The sequence below is a fragment of the Schistocerca gregaria genome, chromosome 2 (assembly GCF_023897955.1).
Source record: "Schistocerca gregaria isolate iqSchGreg1 chromosome 2, iqSchGreg1.2, whole genome shotgun sequence".
Lineage (NCBI taxonomy): Eukaryota > Metazoa > Arthropoda > Insecta > Orthoptera > Acrididae > Schistocerca > Schistocerca gregaria.
The window spans coordinates 779324283-779336696 of record NC_064921.1 but is presented as its reverse complement, the minus strand read 5'-3'; the positions used below and the strand labels follow the sequence as shown (position 1 = coordinate 779336696).

Below are 12414 nucleotides of genomic sequence, written 5' to 3'. Positions count from 1 at the left end.
CTATTTTTCCTTCTACATAATATGTAATCAATTTGACTTTTATTTTCGCCGCTCCTGTATGTTATTAGTTTTTCTCTTTTTCTTTGGAAGTAGGTATTCATAATCATAGATCAAAAGCCACTGCAAACTTCACTATCTTTTTCCCTTCCTCATTTCTTTTGCCATACCTCCATCCTCCATGCCACCTCTCTTCCCTACCTTTCCTTCTGCCAACATGATCATTTAGATCCCCTCCGACTATCACGCTTTCATTCACCGACCATTACTCCATCCAAATCTCTCCAAAAATTTTCCTTCTCATCCTCTGAACATCCTGCTTGGGGTGCATAGTCTGTCAGCACTGTTACCATTTCTCCGCCAAACATCATCTTAATATACCTGATCCTGTCATTTACTCTGCTGACTTCACATACCTCTTCTTGAAGCTCTCTGTGCAAAATAACTCCAACTCCTCCATTTCCTGATTTCCAGTATATTATGGTAGATCAGGTAGAGATAATGGCAGCAGAGTGGATTGTGTGCCTCAGTAATACAAATAGTCAAACCATAGGTACAACATAGAAAAATACCTGTAGAGTTGGCAGGTGAACATATGGTTCCTGAAGAGGGGCAGCAGTCTAGATAATTGTGTGATCTTGTCTTATGTCAGTAGTGCGAATGGCTGAAAGCTAAGGAAAACTACTGTTGTTATATTATGTGGTGATATACAGCTCTGCTATGTGACTTAAAGATATATTGTTGGGTAAAACATTCTGGAAGTAAAATGGTCCTCCCTTCAAATATGTAGGTGGGGCGTACTGATAAGGTTCTGATTGTGGAATGTTAGATTTGTATGTTGCTTAGAGAATTTAGAAAGGAAACATTCTAGTGATAGTATGAATTGAAGTTATAGAGACGAGATTTATGGCCTGATGAAGACAGAGTTATCACAAAATCAAATAGGCATAATGCCAGGTGTAGGACTAATAATGGTTAAGAAAACTGGAATGCAGGTGAATTACTTGTATGCAGAATAATGAATGTGTTATGGTTACAGAAGCCAAAACCTACGAAAGTGGTGCTTATTATCTCTACGGAGGTTGAAAAATTGTATAATATAAAATAAATGGGTCAGTTTGTTAAGAGAGAAGGAGCATTTAATTGTGACAAGGGAGTAAAATTCAGTAGATGGAAAGGGAGAATTTCAAAAAGTGCCCTAGGAGAAAGGAATCAAAAGAGAAGGTGATTGGTAGAATTTTGCATGTAGCATGATTTAGTCTTTGCCAGTACTTGATTTAAGAACCATAAAATATAAGTGGAAGAGATACCAAAAGGTTTTTAATATATTGTATGATAAGACACAGGTTTCAAATCCAATTTTAGACTGCTAAAGATTTACAGGGGCAGATGTGGACTCTGACCATAATTGATTACGGTCTGAAACTGAAGAATTTACAGAAAAATGCAATGTGGCTAGGGTAAAAGAACCAGAAGTGATTCAAAGTTTTAAAGGGAGCATTGAACATAAATTACCTGAAATGTGGAGGGCGAAAAAGGGGGGGGGTGGTTAGCTTTTTAAAGGATGAGATAGTGAAAGCAGAAGAGGTTCAAATAGACAGAAAGACAAGGAGTTTTTGAATTTAATTAAGCGATGACGCAAAGTTTGGCTAGTTTTCTCAGATAGTACTTCAGAGTAGATAACTGCATCATCTGTGAAAAGTCAGAGTATTATTAATATCAGCTGCAAGGTTGTTAGTGCACGGTGTGAACAGCAGGGGCTCAACACATTACTCTTGGGGACACCTGAAGTAGCTTCATCTGTTATCGACTCTTAGTCTAAAATAACGTACTTCAGCCACCCTACCAAGAATTACTCAATCCAATAAAAAATTTCACTTGTTGCTCCATTGTGGATGCATCATGAACTATGAAGGAATAGTAAATTTGGTTTTGAAGGAAGTTTGGAGGGGGGGCGTGTTGAAAAGTATAGAGGGAGACCAGAGTTTTGTGTACAGAAAGCATCAAATCAGTGAGAAGACTGATACTGATGACAAGAAAAGGGCAGGTTCAGGTGAATGTAGGTAGCAGAGATGAAAAGGCTTGCCTAGGATAACCTAGCATGGGGAGTAGCATCAAACAAATGAAACAAAATTAGTATAGCTGAAGCACTATCCACAGGGGGTGATAATGGCATGTTAATATGCAGGGGGTGATAATGGCATGTTAATATGCAGTGAATGCTGAACAATGACTTATGAGCTGGACAGAGGAGATACTTGAATGTTGGGTTACTATAAAAATAATTTATGCAGTATGAACAATGAGAACTGGAAAATGAAAAGTAATGAGAAGCTTTACCAAGATATGCAGGAAATATCACAATGGCAAAGTGTATTTTAATCTTTGGACATCCCCATTGAATGAGTGGAATGGATAAACAACACAAAGATTCTTGTATTTCTGGAAAAATAAGTCAATGATATTATTGGTTACAGAAATAAGGAAAGAACTAGAAAGAAAAGTATCAAAGAATTGGAAATAACATAAACTTTTGTAAGAATAAAGTGCAAAATTTAGGAAGCTTTCAAGGCAAAAAGATAAGAAATCTGGGGAAGAAATGGAAAGGCAACAAATGAAGACAAGAGTAATGGAAAAAAAGGAAAGTTTTTGTCACATGATCTGATTTGGTCAATGTATAGAAAGAATGGGACAGTACGCTATGTTTCCAGGATTTCCAATGAAAGCACTACAGAATTATAGAAATCCCTTACACAGTACAGGTTCTGTGAAAGGGAGATTCCTTTGGTCGAGTGAAATCTTTTGTATGTCCTTATAACATATTTTAATACACTAGACTTTTGCTAATCTGCTGATTCCTTGTACATATATGTGCCAGTTTAGTGGAAGTGCCAGGTTATTAAGTGTCTTAAATTCAGTGTAAATGCATCGGGATTATACTGTATTAAATCCTAAGATGCATTGATTTTCATAGAAAATTTATCTTTAAGTGTGTACATGTACAGTAGTATCGCTCACTATGAAAAATGTCCAAAATTTTTAGTTTCTGCAGTAATGATATGCAATGGCAGTATGCTTTATCACACAGTGGCTTTACCAGCATTACATAGGTACTGCATTTTTCAGATTGTTGCATAGTGTATTCCTGGAAGATGTGTGCAGCTTCAGCACCAGCAGTGTGAGATAATGTCAAGTTCTCTCCTCCTGTAGCTTTATTTATTTATTTTTTGTTCCATGGGACCAAATTAAGGAGAAGTCTCCATGGTCATGGAACAAGTCAATACATGAAATTATAACACGATATTAGAAACAGATAAAATGAAATATAAAAAAAACATATTCATGTGACAAGTCGTAAAATTAAATAAAGAAAATCAACAATGTAACACTGGAATTTGCTTAATTTTTTAGCTCTTCCAGGAGCTCCTCACAGGAGGAGTGAGCCATGAGTAAACTCTTCAGTTTAGACTTAAGAGTTTGGGCTACTGCTATGATTTTTGAGTTCTTGTGGTCGCTTATTGAAGATGGATGCAGCAGAATACTTCACTCCTTTCTGCACAAGAGTCAAGGAAGTGCATTCCACATGCAGATTGGATTTCTGCCTAGTATTAACTGATTGAAGGCTGCTGACTCTTGGGAATAGGCTAATATTGCTAACAACAAACGACATTAAAGAAAATATATACTGTGAGGGAAATGTCAGAATTCCCAGACTATTGAATAGGGGTCGACAAGAGGTTCTCGAACTTACACCACATATAGCTTGAACAGCCTGTTTTTGAGCCAAAAATACCCTTTTTGAATCGGAAGAATTACCCCAAAAAATAATGCCATATGACATAAGCATATGAAAATATACGAAGTAGACTACTTTTCGTGTTGAAGTGTCACTTATTTCAGATACTGTTCTAATGGTAAATAAAGCAGCATTTAGTTTCTGAACAAGATCCTGGACATTGGCTTTCCACAACAGATTACTATCTATCCGATCGCCTAGGAACTTGAACTGTTCCATCTCGCTTATAATATGCCCATTCTGTCTGATCCAAATATCGGTTCTTGTTGAATTGTGAGTTAGAAACTGTAAAAACTGAGTCTTACTGTGATTTAGCATCAAATTATTTTCCACAAGCCATGAACTTATTTCATGAACTACATTAATTGATACTGTTTCAATATTACACACAAGATCCTCCACTATCAAGCTGGTGTCATCAGCAAACAGAAATATTTTTGAATCACCTATAATACTAGAAGGCATATCATTTATATAAATAAGAAACAGCAGTGGCCCCCAGCACCGACCCTTGGGGAATGCCCCACTTAACAGTGCCCCATTGGGACTGAACATCACTACCACTCTCAATATTGCAGAGAATTACCTTCTGCTTTCTGCTCTTAAAGTAAGAGGTGAACCAACTGTAAGCTACTCCCCTTACTCCATAATGGTCCAACTTCTGCAGTAATATTTTGTGGTCAACACAGTCAAAAGCCTTCGTTAAATCAAAGAAAACACGTAGCGTTCGCAACCTTTTATTTAATCCGTCCAAAACCTCACAGAGAAAAGAGAATGTAGCATTTTCAGTTGTTAAACCATTTCTAAAACCAAACTGAACATTTGACAGCAAATTATGTGAATTTAAATGCTCCAGTAACCTTGTATATACAACCTTCTCGATAACTATAGCAAACATCGATGGCATAGAAATAGGACTATAATTGTCAATGTTATCCCTGTCTCCCTTTTTATAAAGTGGCTTCACTTCAGAGTACTTTAATCGGTCAGGAAACTGACCACTCCTAAAGGGAAAGTTACAGGTATGGCTAAGTACTGGGCTAACATACATAGAACAATACTTCAGTATTCTGCTAGATACCCCGTCGTATCCATGAGAGTTCTTGGTCTTCAGTGATTTAATTATTAACTCAATCTCCCTCTTGTCAGTATCATGGAGGAGCATTTCAGGTAACAGTCTCGGAACACTTTTTTCTAAGAGCACTATATGATTCCCTGTTTGGACTATGTTTCTATTTAGTTCACCTGCTATATTCAGAAAGTGATTATTAAATACTGTACATATATGTGACTTATCAGTAACATGGACATTCCCACTATACACTGATTCTATATCCTCGACCTGTCTGCAGACCAGCCACTTCCTTTACAACTGACCATATGGTTTTAATTTTATCCTGAGACTTAGCTATTCTATCTGCACACCACATACTTTTTGCCTTCCTAATAACATTTTTAAGCACCTTACAATACTGTTTGTAATGGGCTGCTGCATTTAGATTTTGACTGTTTCTAGCGTTTTGATATAATTGCCACTTTGTTCTACAAGATATTCTTATCCCTCTAGTCAGCCACCCATCTCTACAAGATATTCTTATCCCTCTAGTCAGCCACCCAGGCTGCCTGTTTGTGCTAGTACACTGTTTTGAACGTTCTAACGGAAAGCAACTTTCAAAGAGCACGAGAAAAGTCTTGAGAAAAGCATTATATTTATCGTCCACTGTATCAGTGCTATAAACATCTTGCCATTCTTGTTCCTTGATAAGGTTTACAAAGGTCTCTACAGCAACTAGATCAGCTTTCCTAAACAGCTGATGACTACATTTAACACGTGTTGCAGCACAAAAATCTTTTAGAGTTGAAATTTGTGCATCATGATCTGAAAGGCCATTCACCTTTTTTTCTAACAGAATGCCCTTCTAGTAATGAGGAATGAACAGAAATGTTGTCTATGGTTGTTCTACTGTTCCCTTGCACTCTCGTTGGAAAGAATACGGTTTGCATAAGATTATATGAATTAAGGTGGTCTACCAACATTATCTTCCTTGTGCAATCACTTATACAATTAATATTGAAGTCACCACATATAACTAACTTTTTGTATTTCCTATAAAGTGAACCAAGAACCTCCTCTAGCTTTAGCAAAAATGTTGTGAAATTGGAATCTGGGGATCTATAAATAACGACAGTTAGAAGTTTAGCTCTGTTTAATTTAACCACACCTGCACAACATTGACACATTTTCAGTGCAGTACTTTGAAACATCAATTGAGTCAAATGGGATGCTGTTTATCACACGCATGGCTACTCCCCCACACCGCAAAGAGCTCCTCGAAAAGCTGCCAGCCAACCTGTATCTTGGTAAAGGAAGCCTCTGAATTATCTCCTTATTTAAGAAGTGTTCAGATATACCAATAATTTCAGAGTCAACATCTATAAGCAGTTCACTAACTTTATCTCTAATACCTTGTATATTTTGATGAAATATACTAATTCCCTCATTACTCGGATACCTAAGCTTTGCCAAAAGTGGTTCCTTTGTTAGAGAGACTTCCCTTAAGCAGGAATACCGATCAGCTGACTTCAATCTAAAACAACGTGCGGCTCTAACACCAACTATTGCAGGAATTTTCCCATGAGTGATCCCACCAACCCCACCTGTGCTGTCACCTATAAGCTTTGCCAACCTCCCCTTCCCATACCTGTTGAGGTGCACATCATCATAATGTTCCTGTACACTTTGATTAAAAGTTTGGCTATAAATAGTTGCTCACCCAACATTATACTCGGCAGCATTGGCTTTCTGTAAAGAACTCCAGTTAAACTTGCATCTGTTTAGATTTTCTGCTTGAGGTCTTGCATAAAGTGTTTCCTTTTAGAAACAGTGATACTGAACTGTAAAGAAAGCCACTATTTCAAACATGAAAAGCATTGTCTAACATTGTGATTAACTGACAAAATTGTTGCACTTTAGAATTCATTTTGGTATGTGTCTTTTTGATTGAGTGTCTAGAGGCTGGATGTGGGCCAGACTACTGATGGTCAGATTAACGAGAGTATTAATTTACATAACCAAATGTGGTATGAGGAATCTTAGGGCTTAGATGATATGGAGTACATATTTCTTCAGTTAACATAATTTTTTGATTTTGAGTCAGAAATACAAAATTTCCACTTCCCCCCTCCTCGCTCAGGAGTATAATACTAGTTTCTCTTGCAGGCGGAGGAAAAGACTCTCCCGAACTCTGACGAATATCTGCTTGAACTTGGAAGCATAGGTGTCAATAAGACAGAATAAGTAACTTTAGTTTTCCTGTTAATTTTTGCACGGTAAGTTAAACTTATAAAGCTTAGCAGAACATATTTGGATTTTAGTAAAGGTTCACATATTTTGTAAAAGACTAAATTCAGATGGAATCTGCTTATCACCATAGAAACAAAGAAAGAGTCAAACTCAATATTTCAGTGTAAAATTTGTGTCTCAATGCTCCACTTTAAAACATACCCCACATGCAGTAGTACACAGATAGAATATTATTGATATTGATAACTTTGAAATGTAACTTTGTCCTCCATTCTGTGTGCCAGAATTTGATCTAAGATTCATACAATTGTATGTTAAAAAATTTTGTAAGATGTTTTAATAAATTACACAGATGTTGCTTGCTGTAGTGTTGATTGTTTTAATTTAAAAGTTGCTATACATCTGAGTTTAAGTAAAAAACTACATGAAATGAAACTATTAATGAATGAAATTCATTTTAAATTAAGATAGTCATCCTGTCCTGATGTACCTGTGGTATATTGTGTAAAATAAATTTTATAGCTTGTCAGTTTTGTCTAATACATTACATACTGAGAATGGAAAGAGTGAAGATGATAATTCACCATATAGTGGACAAGTCGAGCAGAGCATAGGCAAATAAAAAAGGACTTTTTGAGTTAATTGTTCATCTTGCGAATGCCGAAGTTCTTGTTTATTTGCACATTCACCAATCCCCATTGTCCACTATAGAGTGGTTGTTTACTCATTCCATTGTTTGTATTCCACACTTGAAAATGGTGTATGTAAAACATTTAAAATTTCAGTACAACTTTTATGTGAAACTGACCCTGTATTTAAATGTTTTGTGAACAAAACAGACAAAAAGTTACATCACTAAAGCACATTAAATTGGCACTTTGTGTGGCAAATTGCCCTTTCAACTAATTACATAAAGTGACAGCTATAGTTGTACTATTTCTCAGTTAGCAATCAACATTTGTTCTTTCTTCACTTGTTAAAGTGTGATGGCTCAGAATTTTCTGATGGTGCTATCCGCATGAACTTGAACAGTGTTTCAAGGTAGGTTCATTGTAGGTCGGTGATGCTGAGGCCAGCAGTTACCTTCTAGACGACAGCAATGGCTTGGACTTCATCCATCGTCACCAGTGTTGGAATCGGTTAGTGCCTCTGATGTGTTGGTGTACCTTGGTTAAAATGTCAGAATAATGCCATTGAAGAAATGGTAGAAACAAATTTTCAGCTTCCAGCATCTCCAGAGGGTTGGCTGTTTGCTTCCATCTTCAGCTCAAAGTTGGTGTTAATTGTAATTAAAATTAATTATTAAAATTCCACCTCACTTCCTATGTTTCTTACTGTTTTTATCAATTTATATTTTTGTCATTCATATGTGGAAGACAAAGATAAATATTCACTCACAAAATTGACAAGTTTTAAACAGTGCAGAGATAGACAATACCCCTGCAACATTCCCTGAGAAGGAAAAAAAGAAATACAGAAGAAACTACTTGGTTATCAAGTTCCACTTTACAATAGTGAGGAATTTTATACTGCATAACCTGTAACTTTCCCAGCAAAGTGAGCAGATGTACCATGCTTACTATAAGTTAAGCTAGTACTGTAATAAGTTAGCGAACTGATTTTATTACTCTCACTTCGAAATAAATTACTCTTGTAACATATGTTTTTTTTACTGTGTGTTTCTCGAGTTATCAGACACTTTTTCTCCTGTGTTTTAGCAAGTTCTTGCTATGTGGTAATGGAGTCACCCCAAACAAAAACTGCTAATCATGTGTTTCATGGGAAACCCAGAGTCAGCAGAAAATTTTGCCTTTTTTTCTTACCACAGACTATTCTTTCTTTTTCCTTTAAAAAAAGATGAACCATGATATGTACATCTGATAGTGAGCCAAGTTTAATCTGGTGCAACAATGGGTTAAAAGGTATGTCTTAAAAGAGGGAGTGAAAGCCGAAGAATAGCCAGTACCGTTAACATGGAAAGGCAATAACAATTGGACAGTGTGGTGCCATCCAGCATGTGAGATGGAGCAAATTCAGCTTGGCAGATGTGACAAACAGATGTATATCACTAGTACAAGTGCTTAAGAACTTGCTAGCTGGTTGGCTTTATTTTTAAATCACAAAGCATAGTAAAGGGACATGGAAATTGGAACTCACTGATCTGCAAAATGTGTTGAACTGTATTCGACATCCAGAATGAGATGTAGGTAGAGCACTTGCCTGCGAAAGGCGGAGGTCGAGAGTTCGAGTCTTGGTCCGGCACACAGTTTCAATCTGCCAGGAAGTTTTTTGTTCGACATGTTATTAATATGCCTTGTTCTCAATTAGTTTGTAATACAGTTAGTGACAACAAGCATTTAAAGATTAATGAATGTGTGTTTGCCACAGCTTCATTCCCATACTTGCACCCCACTCCCTTGTGTGCCAACAGGCGCTGCTCTGTCTGTACCGTCATATGGTAACAGTACTCAGTCCCTCTTGGAGTACTGGTTATTTTTTTGTGTTTTATTGTCTTCGTGAACACACATCACTGAACAGAATATGCCATTAAACTGATATGCGACAGCTCTTTTGAATAAGAACATGAAATTCCATCTTTGAAGTATTTGATTTGTAATGAGAAACACAGATGTTGTCCAATGGTAATGATAATGGGTAATGTGTAAAACAAGAGATGTGGAGTATTTGTTTGTGTTGGCTCCATCAACCAGGAAATTCCAAATATATGCCTAAACACTATAGAAAAACGCACCTTATGACACTTAGGAAACATCTTTGTTTTATTGCCTTTTACTCATTTCTAGCCCAAGGCAGTGTTACGTTAAAGTTCATGCAAATTATTTGGAGGAATAAAACTACACTCAGATTGTAGCATGCTTAGACAATAAATTACCAGTGAATGAAATAATCTTACAGAGTGGAAAAGTTAACAAACCAGGTACTCAAAACAGTGTATACTTGCAGATAACAAACAGGTAAAAAAATATAGAAAAGGACTTAATATTTTTTGTGAGGGGGGGAGGCTTATAACAAACTAAAAAACCTTGAAAGCTTCAATAAAAGGGGAAAATGAAGAAGAAAGTAGGAGTAAAATTGGTTTCTTACAGAAAGGTGAGCATATGTGAAATATGCACGAGGCTGGTACAAAATGGGGGGAGAAGACACTAAAAAGTTTGTTTGAAGAGTGCAGTTTTGTCCTTGGGTGTATGGATCAATAGCAAGTTCGTGAGAATCTTTTGCTGCAGAATCATTTGTATCTCAATAAAGCCATGCTGCTTACACCATCTTTGTCATGTTGAAACCTAATCAGAGCAGATAATGAAATAATTAGTGGTACTCATGGTGTATTGAGAAAAACATGAAACAATATAAAGGTGTATGTGGAAAACATCCCAAACAGCACATGAGAACCAACAAGAATTAAAAAAAAAAAAAAAAAAAAAATATTGCAGAACGTGTAAGTACAAGATTTCCAGTGAGGACTCTTTTTAGAGCATCGTGTGTTTGCACTTGATTTTATGTTATTTCCCAAAGTATCACAGTATATTCCTAATACACTTCTACTGCTAAAACATAGAACCCATCTTAATTCATAGTTAAGGGAGAATAATTCACTTCCAGTGAGACTGCAAGCCATGCTAACCAAGGAAGTGTGTGTGTGTTGTGCTAAATCATCATGATCTTTAATGCCACAGTTTTTGCACCTCATAGCAAAAATTCATCACCACCTGAGAAAGAGATCCTCTATGAATAATTTGCTGTTTTGAGCTATAAACTTATTTAAGTTCAGAATTTTGAAGTACTTGAACTGGCGACAACCATCTCTTAAGTTTTCCTAAAGCAGTCATTGGGAAGTCAGAATGAACAACAATTGGTGGAAATTACACAATCCCATTTTTGGCGTCAAATACAACTATAGTGCTGCACCACTCCATGAAATAATGGTGTCTACCTCAACAGATTGTTAATGTTTGCAGTGGATTGTTGGTATGGGATGAAACTGATACTAGAGCGTCCAGTGCTATTTGCTCATACAGCAAAATTATGCCTGTTGGTATGAGGACATGGTTGGATGGCTTGAACATATATATTTTGACATTTGCCAGTGTTCTGCGTCCTTTGCAATGCTGTGCATTTCTTTGTTAGGACTAATGGACCAAATGTTGACCAATTAATGACTTTACATTCTGTTTTGACTGCTGTGGTACCTGAATTGCAGAACAGTATAAATTTAGTGAAGATGCTTACCATAAGTGCAACAAGTCACACATTTGTTGTTGTCTATCCCTTGCATTGAGAAAAACTTGAACACCAAACATTGTTCTAGTATGCCTGTATGTTACAACCTGATAAAAGTTTATGGTGCCCTCTTACTTTACGGGTTTGCTTAGAAGCAAAAAAGTGAAAAATGCATAAAATACTGTAGTCACCCAGTAGCTCATTCCACTCAGCAAATAGAAGAAATGTTGAGTTATGGACAAGCACATTAAAAAGAGAGAACTTGTTAGCTTTTGGAGTAAATCCTTTGTCAATCTATTACTTGGTGAATGGCCTCTTTACTCCTAAATTATTTACATTTTGCCCTAACTTTCTGTACTATGTTTCTCAGGAATGAGATACTGGGTGACTTCACTTTTTTATGCATTTGTCACTCTTTTCTTCTTGTCCATTAGCAGACAAAATAAATATTTCTACATACAAATCTTTAAATCTTTGAGGTCATTGTCTTTATAATTCTGTATATAAATCCAGTTAATATAAGTACTACTTCCAGATTTCCGTACTGAGCGAGGTGGTGCAATGGTTTGCACCCTGGACTCGCATTCGGCAGGATGACAGTTCAAACCTACATCTGGCCATCCTGATTTAGGTTTTCCATGATTTCTCTAAATCATTTCGAGCAAATGCCGGAATGGTTCTTTTGAAAGGGCACAGCTGACATCTTTCCCTAATCCAACGGTACTGATGACCTCGCTGTTTGGTCCCCTTCCCCAAACCAACCAACCAGATTTCCATAGTTTGAATTTCTTTTAGTTAAATTTTTGGACTGCAATTTACATTGTTTTATGAGCTATGTCTTTATTTATTACCATATTGAGGAAAGTAATATGAAAACAATATGTAGGACCTGCATTGTCGTGGTACAAAAGCAGTACTGGGTCAATCCATATGAAGCGGTCCAGTGATGGTTGTTTGACCATTTGTAAATATTTTAATTTTTTATATGTGATTGCCCTATATTTGATAAGTTCAAAACACTTTTTTTAAATAATTTATCTCTCACTTTTATTGAATGTCAGGCATTTTTATTTGTAGG

At 36.4% G+C, this 12414-nt stretch overlaps 1 protein-coding gene across 5 annotated transcripts in view; it reads left to right on the top strand.

Annotated features, from left to right (window-relative positions):
- LOC126335028 (trehalase-like) overlaps positions 1–12414 on the top strand; it is a 29258-nt gene that overhangs the window by 3837 nt on the left and 13007 nt on the right. The window contains exons 2-3 of one of the 5 annotated variants that reach the window (XM_049997872.1): positions 7014–7123; positions 8154–8236. The exons of 1 other annotated variant lie outside the window; for it this stretch is intronic. The gene's annotated coding sequence lies outside the window, so the exon portion shown is untranslated. Of the gene's footprint in view, positions 1–7013; positions 7124–8153; positions 8370–12414 lie in introns of all 5 variants that reach the window. 3 more of the 5 variants (XM_049997868.1, XM_049997873.1, XM_049997869.1) reach the window with 3 other exon arrangements.